This window comes from Oryzias melastigma, linkage group LG12, assembly GCF_002922805.2.
Source record: "Oryzias melastigma strain HK-1 linkage group LG12, ASM292280v2, whole genome shotgun sequence".
In the NCBI taxonomy this organism is placed as follows: Eukaryota; Metazoa; Chordata; class Actinopteri; order Beloniformes; family Adrianichthyidae; genus Oryzias; species Oryzias melastigma.
The window spans coordinates 19,233,922-19,243,421 of NC_050523.1; the positions used below are offsets into that span (position 1 = coordinate 19,233,922).

The 9,500-nt window shown below is 38.8% G+C and overlaps 1 protein-coding gene across 2 annotated transcripts in view; it reads left to right on the top strand.

Annotated features, from left to right (window-relative positions):
* Nucleotides 1-881: 881 nt before the first annotated feature.
* Nucleotides 882-9,500, top strand: part of phf24 (PHD finger protein 24) — a 48,333-nt gene continuing 39,714 nt past the window's right edge. The window contains exon 1 of one of the 2 annotated variants that reach the window (XM_024299616.2): nucleotides 882-1,721. The gene's annotated coding sequence lies outside the window, so the exon portion shown is untranslated. The remainder of the gene's footprint in view (nucleotides 1,722-9,500) is intronic. The other variant, XM_024299617.2, reaches the window with a different exon arrangement.

Sequence of the window (9,500 nt, forward strand, 5' to 3'; positions counted from 1 at the left end):
TATAAATAGTATGATTTAGGATCAGAAAATGTCATTGTTTTTTTGCCCGTTAGTAAGCTAACGGGGGAGAACACCAATGGCTCCACCCACAACTCAGAGAGGGATTTTTGGAATAATTCCTGCTGCTCTACAGAAACTGCGTCCTAGAGATTAATACAGATCTCTGGTTAGCGCTAAAGCTACGTTTACCACTTCCAATGAAAAGTCTATGTAAATGAACAAAAACACATGTTGTGGACTTCTGCGTTCAAAGGTTCACACGTCTATATAAATTTATACGATTGTTTTTCATCATTTAAACCAGGTTGAACTCTGACCAATCAGGGACTCATTTTTTGGTGACGCATTTGCAAAATTTGAACCGTTTTAACCTTTTGCACCGACCCTCTTCCAGCTGGCTGACATGTGCTAGTAAACAGTAGAGAGGAAGAAGCCCCTCCCTGTTTGTCCAGTGTGAACACCATTTGCTAAACATGTGTTCAAGTATGTGAAAGCCCTGGTATGTATATGGTTTAACCCTTGTGCTATCTTAGGTATGTTGACATTGGGAGTGGGGTCACTTGGACCCCACAAGACATTTTTCTTTTCTAAATGAATTTTAGTTTTCACTGGTGTTTGTAGCAGACATGAAATCCTGTCCACCTTCATCCTCATTTGCTGTGCGATGGATAACAAATTAATGTAAGACTTGGGTTATCTGGACCCCATAAGATAGTACAAGGGTTAAAATGGACTAGCGACCTGCTAAGGGTTTACGATTAACATTAGCTGGGATAGGCTCTAGCAACCCCCACGTTTGATCAGTTAACACAAGTTCTGTAATTTGTTACATTTAAAACTATTAGTTTGTATCAAATTAAAATTTTGGGTTGGTGGTTTACTGAACTTAAAATGCTAATTTGATACAAACGAATAGTTTTTGTTAATTGATCTAACGTTTTGCATTTTTTTTACACCTCTTAATTCAATTTAATTTAGGTTCGTTGGACTCTGATTGACAATTTCCAGACTTCCTAATGACAACATTTCTTAACTGATTTGCACAGATTTTCATTACTGTCTCCAACCCACGAAATTCTGCCCCTCCCTCCATCAATGCCACTGACTCAAACAGGAATTTGGGAGATCCTCCCCCTTAAAAAAAAACCCCTGAGTTTCTTGGGAGGGGGATAATTGGTTGCGAATCTGTCCAAACGTCATGCACCCCCCTCCCTAGTGTTTCTGTCCAATCAAGAGGTACCAGGATCAGGAGCAACGAGCCCGCAACTTCTTCACCTAAACGATCCCCAGGCGGGAGGCTTTCTTTCTCTGCGGGGAGGATGATGATGATGATGAGGAGGAGGGCGTGCAGAGATGAAGGTCGTAAATCCCTCGCTTAACTTCGGCGCTGGTCTGTGAGAGTGCAGCAGGCTCTCCTCCCACCTGGACTGCCTCCTCAGAAGCTGTGAGTGCGCAGCTCTGGAAGACGGAGCGGCTGGGAATGAAGATTTCAGCACCGGAGCTGTCCGCGGCTGTCTTTGCAGGAAAGCTGCTGCTGCTGCGCATCTTTTCTTCCTCTCCGAGGCTGCAGGGCGCGGATTCATAAACGGCACAATCCCCTGCGCGCTTCCAGCGAGCGGAGGCGCGCGCACTTCATCCGAGCCGAGCCTGGCCATGCTGGACGGCCGGGATTAAGACAGGAAGTCTTCAGTCAGTCGCCAACCTTTTAACATCCCTTTACGGTGAGTTGGCATGGACTGTGATTTTTGAGACATTACATAACATGGAATCGGTTTTGGATTCGGTTTGCGCACAGAAAGCTCGATTTGCTGGTTGCAGATGCTTGTAAAGGGAGGAGTATTTAGGTCAGCATCCGTCTGGGTGTGGATACAAGTGCCTCAAACTACAGGAGTTCATGCTGGCTGCTTCTGTATCCCCAGCACACATATATCACCTCAGAAAAAAAAAGCTGACCTCATTCTAGGAGTTTTACATCTTCATTCATTCAACTATCTTCACTTTTTCAGCTGGAGAGCTCCCCCACTCTGCTTTTTTTGGCCCCTCACTTGCTCCTTCAACAAGCCAATTTGTTGTTAACCTTGGAGCCAGTCCTGCCCCCCAGCCTGTGACAGATCCCTGCAGCCTGAGCTGCTCGCTCATTGTGAAACTCCCTCAGAGCTTTCGGATGGCTGGCACAGCCTCTCATCTTGTCTGAATGCCAGCAGAATGTCTCCAGTCTAACGATGCACCCGGCTTTGAATTCCCCCTATTTAGCCTCCATTCATGCAGCCGAATTCACAGTTTTTCCTTTTCTTGTTAAACTCTTGATGTTTCCTCAAGAAGCAACAAGGAATCAGGTTCATGGGGGGAAAGCGGGAGCTCCCTGTGTGACTGCACGTACATGCTGGACTGTAGTGAGTCCACTCTCTGGGATTCGGGTGAACTCATTAATGTAATTAGTTCCAGGTCTTTGCTTCCCTGGTTTGTGGCTGAGATTCTCACTCATTCCCACGAAAAAAAAAAACAAGCTTTGTGGTGCTCTCATTCAAACCTCCTCTGAAGGCAGGAATGAAAAAAGCAGAGCTGGTTGGGATTTAAATCAGCTCATACCAGAGACGGCCAGCTTTGGGAAAGCAATCCTACAGTCAGAGGAGGAGACACACTCCCACAACATAAAAAGAAAGCCAGATAGGCATCAAAACCTTGGCTCCACAATAGTGATACTGCAGGATTTTAGGGAAAGGAAAAAGCTTAACTCATTAAAATACATTTTTGAACAATTTCCCTCTGTAGTTTGGTGCATTGTTTAATTTTCTTTGTTAAAATTGAATTTTTTTTGTCATTTTCTTTCAATTTGAGAATTTTACGGGAAAAGTACATTATAGCCTCACTACGATAATCTTTGGATCTATTTTAAAATTGTTTGCAGTCTTTTTTAATAACAATTATGACACTTTTAGCCCCAAAAAAGAAAAAAAAAATGTTGTTTTGTGAGATGTAGTTTCTGCAGAGCGGCAGTACTTTATCAGTTGTGGACAGGACTGTTGACGTGGAGTAAGCCCGCCTCCTTCCCATCATCCATCTGCTTAAACGTCTCTCCAGCTAGCTTACTGCCCCTCACAACCTCAACCTAACATGACCAGTGCAGCAAAAATGTCGTGCAATATGGGAGATATCTAAACAAAACTTTGTTCAAATGTTAGTTTTTGTCAAAACTGAAATTTTGCGATTTGCTTTCTTTGTTTGTCCCCTCCCTTTATAGAAAATGTCACAAAAACACATTAAAAACACACTTTGCATCGAAGTTTGTCTTTAAAGGGGCCATACAATGCTTTTCTTTCAGAGTAAGCTAAATCTATATATGATCATATATTACCTTTGGAAGACTAAAAAACTAATTAATTATGAAATGTGTTATTTTTGTTAACTGTTTTCATACAGAAAAGTAAAACGACTCGATCTCTGAGGCTCCGCCTTTCACTCCTTGAGGGTGCCGCCCATTTTATGACGTCATAGTAGATGCACATACAGTGCAGCTCAGGCGTTTATCCCCAAAATTTGGCACAGACAGAATGGTGATGGCTAATGGTTCATTTCGCAGTGAAATTCGGTCAATAAAAATGCAGACAACAACACAACCTTGTTCTGATTAGCACTGGCTGTGAATGTTTCTGTTTTCTTTGAAGCATCATGAATCTCTGTATCAAAAACCCTGTTCAAACCAGCTCTCCCAATTCATCGCTCCCTTTCTCCTCCAGGAAGTATTCGGCTCCCTTTATCCACCAGGAAATAATTTTCCCCTTTCTCCACCAGGAAATAGTCTGCCCCTTTCTCCACCAGGAAATAGTCTGCCCCTTTCCCCACCAGGAAATAGTCCCCCCCCCTTTCTCCACCAGGAAATAGCTTGCTCCCTTTCTCCTCCAGGAAATAGTTTTTTCCCTTTCTCCACCAGGAAATAGTCTGCCCCTTTCCCCTACCATTAAATAGTCTCCCCCCTTTCTCCACCAGGAAATAGCTTGCTCCCTTTCTCCTCCAGGAAATAGTTTTCCCCCTTTCTCCACCAGGAAATAGTCTGCACCTTTTCTTTACAAGAAAATTGTTATCTCCTTTTCTCCACCAGGAAATAGCCTGTTCCCTTTCTTCACAACTAGATCAAAATACCACTTTAGGTTGTGTATAGTGAGGAATGAACAGTATAATACACTAAAAAGCTCAAATTGTTGTTTTTTTTTTTTTTTTTTGTGGTATGACCTTTTTAAAAAAAGTACAACAAAATGTCTGACACTCTTATCTTGGAAAAACAACAACAGTGTAGCTTTAGCAGGATGTATCCTACAAAAAGTTGAAAAAAAGGTATATAGAGATGGGGAGTGCATTGGTATCATAGTAACAAGATACATTTAGCTGGAAGTATATTTTTTTCAATAATAAAAATGATGTAAGCACAAGTTTTATCTTTCAGATGTAAACAGTTGTGTATTAGTTTAGCAATATGTGAGTTGCTTATTTCCTGCTGCTGTGACTTTTCTAGACTGCAATCATGCCTTGCTCAAAAGCAGCAGTTCTTATCAACATGCAAATGTAATGTGTTCTTACAGACCACCGTAATAAGAATGCAACTCTTAAAACCGTTTATACTTTGCGATAAATCTTACCTGTCAGCTCCGCCGCCATGGCACCAATTAAAAACGTGCACGTCTCCTAAAGGGGGTGTGAGGCTGCACACTCTTTGCTTAAGTGAAGGTTGCAGCAAAAACCCACACTCCCCTGTTTTAAGGAGGAGATCAAGGACAGCCCTTTGGCTAATTTGTCCGGCTGCCAAACCATTTTTGTTCCCTGTCAACAGAAAAATCGAGCATGACTGTGCAGATGTGGCACTAGCACTAATTTACTTTGATCATCTGGTTTGAAGCTGGAAGGTTAGGCCCCAGATCTTAAATCAATGTATTGTTAGTTTTGGTAAAGAAAATGAAAGTAAGTCTGATTATGAAACTCTAAAAAAAGCACTCAGACTGACTATAATTCATTGACTGTACTTAATAAATGGACAGAGTTAGTATGACATCACTTATTGACAATGACTTATTCCAGCCCAAACCGAATCACTATTTTTTTGCAAAATGGACGCCGCCATATTGGAGCCAGATGTTCTATGACAACCAATCTCGCCAATCAGGAGTGAGCTAGTTGGAAGTTCACGCCCCTATCCCTTGAAAGTGGGCTCAGAAGAATCTATAAAACAAATACTTTTGAATGTTTGATGTGAAACCACATACTTTTACTGAGGCATCAGATTGTTCAGTTTATAACATGAATAACTTGAACTACAAAGATAATATTTTAAAAATTTAAGATGATCAAGAAAATGTTGAAAAAAAGGGTATCAGAGTTATTTGGACAGATATATTGACTGAGTGATGGCTTTTGCATTTTATTTTATCAAAGTCTATGTATTTTGGCTTCTTGGTACCAGCAGGTACTTCCTGTTTGGAACACCAGGGGGGAGGAGTCATTCTGTCCAGTTCTCTGATACAGTGAATGCTAGGATTACTACTTTAAGTTGTTTTTACACCTCAACAAAATCCTAGTTAATGTAAGGTTTAAGCTACATAACCATTTGTATTATTTAAAACACACATTTCTGATAATCATATCTAAAGTGATGTAAATGTTCCCTAAAAACCAATTGTTGATAACTTAATTCATGTTCTCAGCCATATAGTTCATCATCACTCCACTAGAGGAAGTAGAAGGGCTGTTCCTCCCCGTTTCAAAATGGCTACCTCCATGAAATCTCAGACAACAAACCCTTTTTGTGGGAAAAGTTTAGCTAATTTTCAAAACTTTATGGTGAAAATATCTTATATATTGTTTTTTTTCTTTTATTTCAATTTTTTATAATTGAGTCGCTATGTTAAAAATATGTGGATCAAGTTTGAGACATTGAGTAATTCATTGCAACCAGATCCCACTAAAAAGCTATTTATTTTTTTTAAGTACTTCTATTGCATTTTTGCTAAATGTCCCCGTTTCGATATGCCCCAACAACCACCTCCTCAATTTTTTTTATTTTTTTTATATTTCCATTAAACAAATGTATTATTGCAAATCGAATTTGTGCAATTTTAATAATGAATGGAACACAGGTATTAATCCAAAAGTCCCCCAAAAATCCTTTGCTGATAACTTTAAGTTCATGTTTCTGCCCTGTAGTTCATCTTCCTTCCACTCGGGGCAGCAGAAGGGCTTTTACTACTCATTTCAAAATGGCTGCCTCCTTGAAATCTCAAAAACATCTTTGGCGGGAAAAAGTTTAGCAAATTTTTGGAACTTTATGGTGAAAATAACTCATGTATTGTTATTTATCATAGTTCATCTTTTATAATTGAGTCACTCTATGTTAAAAATGTGTGGATCAAGTTTGAAACATTCAGTAAAATTTTTTTTTTTTTTATTTATTTACGTTAATACTTGTGCATCTCAAACTAATTTTGTTGAAGGTACACACTTACCAAATCACCCAACGTACCAAAATTGATACCATCTATATCTCATAATAAATAATGTTTTATAAAAAGTGTTTAAAAATTAGCTTAATTCTTAAAAAAAATAATTTTCTGACAATTCTTTGATGAAGAAGTTTAACTCAATTCAAAATAATGTTTGAAATCTTAGTTTTAAACATTGGAATCTTGTTGTGTGTGCAGGTCTACGCATCGTTCCTCCTCCTGAGTCGTGGACTTAAAGCAAAAGTCCCTGTTTTAAACAACAATATGTTCCTGCAGCACACTTGACTGCTGCTCTGTGACTTTGATGCGTCAGCCCTTAAACTACAACATTTTCTTCAGACTAATAAATTGCTCCTTGTCTCTCTCTCATGATGACACATGGCGGTCAGAGGACCGCATATTAATACACCCTTTAAAGTGTCCCTGCTGTTGTCTTGCTAGCAGGAGGAGTAGATTCCAATTCGAAACAATTTGTCGCACAATGCACTCAGCTCTCACTGTGCTCCAATAGCCTTAGGCCAAATTAAATTATTTTATGATCCTTGTGTTCTCAGCTTTACCTGACTATAAAAAAAGGCTGGACTGATAGAAAAAAAAATATTGTTTGCCTTCTTTTTGGTCCCTTTGTTGCTTTTACAGTAAAATTACAAAGAGACATCTAGAACTGCAGCTTCTTCAAAATGCATAATCCATGACGGAGCTGCCATATTGGACTGCACAAGTGTTCCTTGTAAAATGGCTGGTGAATTAGAATAAAAGCATTTCTGAATTGTTCCCAGACTCAATAAAACAGCAAAAAATAATCTTTTTTTATTTTCAATCTACCCACGAATTTCAATCGCCGCAAACATAAAAGTGATTGAGCTGCATATTTGCCTCCCCATCTCCAGAATTTGACAGAGTGCTGCGTTCTCAGCCCCCCGCATGTGCCAGGTTCTGCCCTGAAGAGCGGCCCACTTTTCCCACTCTTCATCCAGATCTTTTTTTATCCAGGGGCATTTAAATCATTCAGAGGGCTCTGAGAGGGAAAGCAGAGCAGCAGAGGCTGCCTCTTCCACTGAAGCCTTTGCGATTGTCAAGCCTGAGGGAGTTTCAGCCCGTCTTTCTTTGCTGGCGTTGCTCATCATTGTAATATGGAGGATATAAACCCGTCACTGCTGAGCCCCACTGAACCTGTTTAGTAGCATTTTTATAGAATAAAACAGATCGCTGTGAGATTATGTCATAGTCTGAACATTTTAAAGTTATTACAATTTTTTAAAACAAATATTCTGATTTGAAATGCGTCAAATGTTTGTTATAAAAACGTTTGGATGTTTTTTTGGTTTGTAAACATAATGTTTGTAGTAGACCTTAGTAATTCTCCTTCGGACTTCACTTTGAAGGACTTTGAGTGTAAATTTTGACTCCAAAGTGCTTGTAAATTCTGTCCTGGAAGTGATCTCGTTGTGCCAAGAAATAAAGAAATCATGCTCTAAAGCAGACAGAAAAAGGAGAACGTTCGTCTCAGGAGGAAGGCAAAAGTCATTTATGATCGCTTTTAATAAACGTTGAAGGAAAAATCGCCAAAAAAAGACATGAAGGGAAAAGTGAAAGCGATGAGACAAAACCTAAAATAAGGATGCATACATACTGATTTTGTTTGCTGAAAAAAAAATGCAGGTTCGTCACGGAATTGTTGTACTTATAAAACGCTATGGGTCTTTTTTACTGCTTTACAAGCCAGGTTTAAATACATAAAACAAAAAATAGGACACTTTTTATTGTATTTTTAGTAATTCCTTGTTTAATTGTTCCAAAAAGTTCCAAGTTTTCATTAAGATTTCATTTCAAGATTTGCTGAAATTGCTGCAAACTGCAACCTTAACAACTAATGAGAATTCGATTTTCTCCAAATCTTTGAATTTATGGGTCAAAGCTTTTAAAGTTTGGAACTTTCTGCACAAAAACTACTTTTTAATTGGAGTTTGAAGCTCTGAAAGAAAAATAACACACACAAACAAGAAAAACCTTGCAGATAACAAAAACTGAAAGTTAGTTCTGCAATTGAATGTTTTTTTTTTTTAAATCAGAACATAAATATATTAAACATCCGTTTCATCTACAATATATAAAACAAGACATCAATAATAATGAAGCAGATAAAAATAAACATATAATCATGCTATATTACTGTATATAGCGCTTTGCTACCTTCTTAGAAAGTCACAAGTGCTTTACAATCACAGTCCCATTCAGTCATAAACACACACACTGATGACCAAATAGTGGCTAACGTATAACCACCAGGATTAAGGTGGGGTTCAGTGTCTTGCCCAAGGACACTTCAACAGGCAAGGTGGGAACTGAACCCGCAATCTACCAATCAGAGGTTGACTGCTCTACCTCTGCACCATGTCCGTCCCCATGAATCTCTATTTCATTTATTCTGTTTTTGTACAATTAGGTTTGGCATTATTATACCTCAGATACATTTGCATCAGATCACATTTGTAGGCCAAAATGTAAAGTCGTAGTTTAGTACAGTCAAAATAGCTTCACGTTTATTTTTTTTGTTTTTGCTCTGATGTTGTTTGATGAGGAAATGTGTTCAGAAAGGAAAATAAGTCCAAGGTAAAAACGGAGAAAGACTGGAGATGACTTTTAGGCTGAATTACCTTAATGAGGGAGACAGAGATGTTTTGGTTCGTTTAGTTACAATGTTGCCAGTGTAACTAATATGATATTATAAAAACTGGTTTTATTTTTGTCTTTTCACTTTGTATAGTCACTTTGTATAGGAAATGTATTATTTCTGGCTTCAACCAAAGGAAGTCAATTCAGTCGCAATTTTGGAGCACAAGTTGGAGCCAGAAGTCATCCATTGGTCCAAGTTGGCCTAAGTCAACCTTTTTATGGTAACTGCCCTCATCAATTAGGAGTGAGCTTGCTGAAAGTCCACGTCCCTACAACTCAAGCATTTTGTAAATTTGACACTAGACCACATATTTTTATTGAGGTATCTGATTGGCC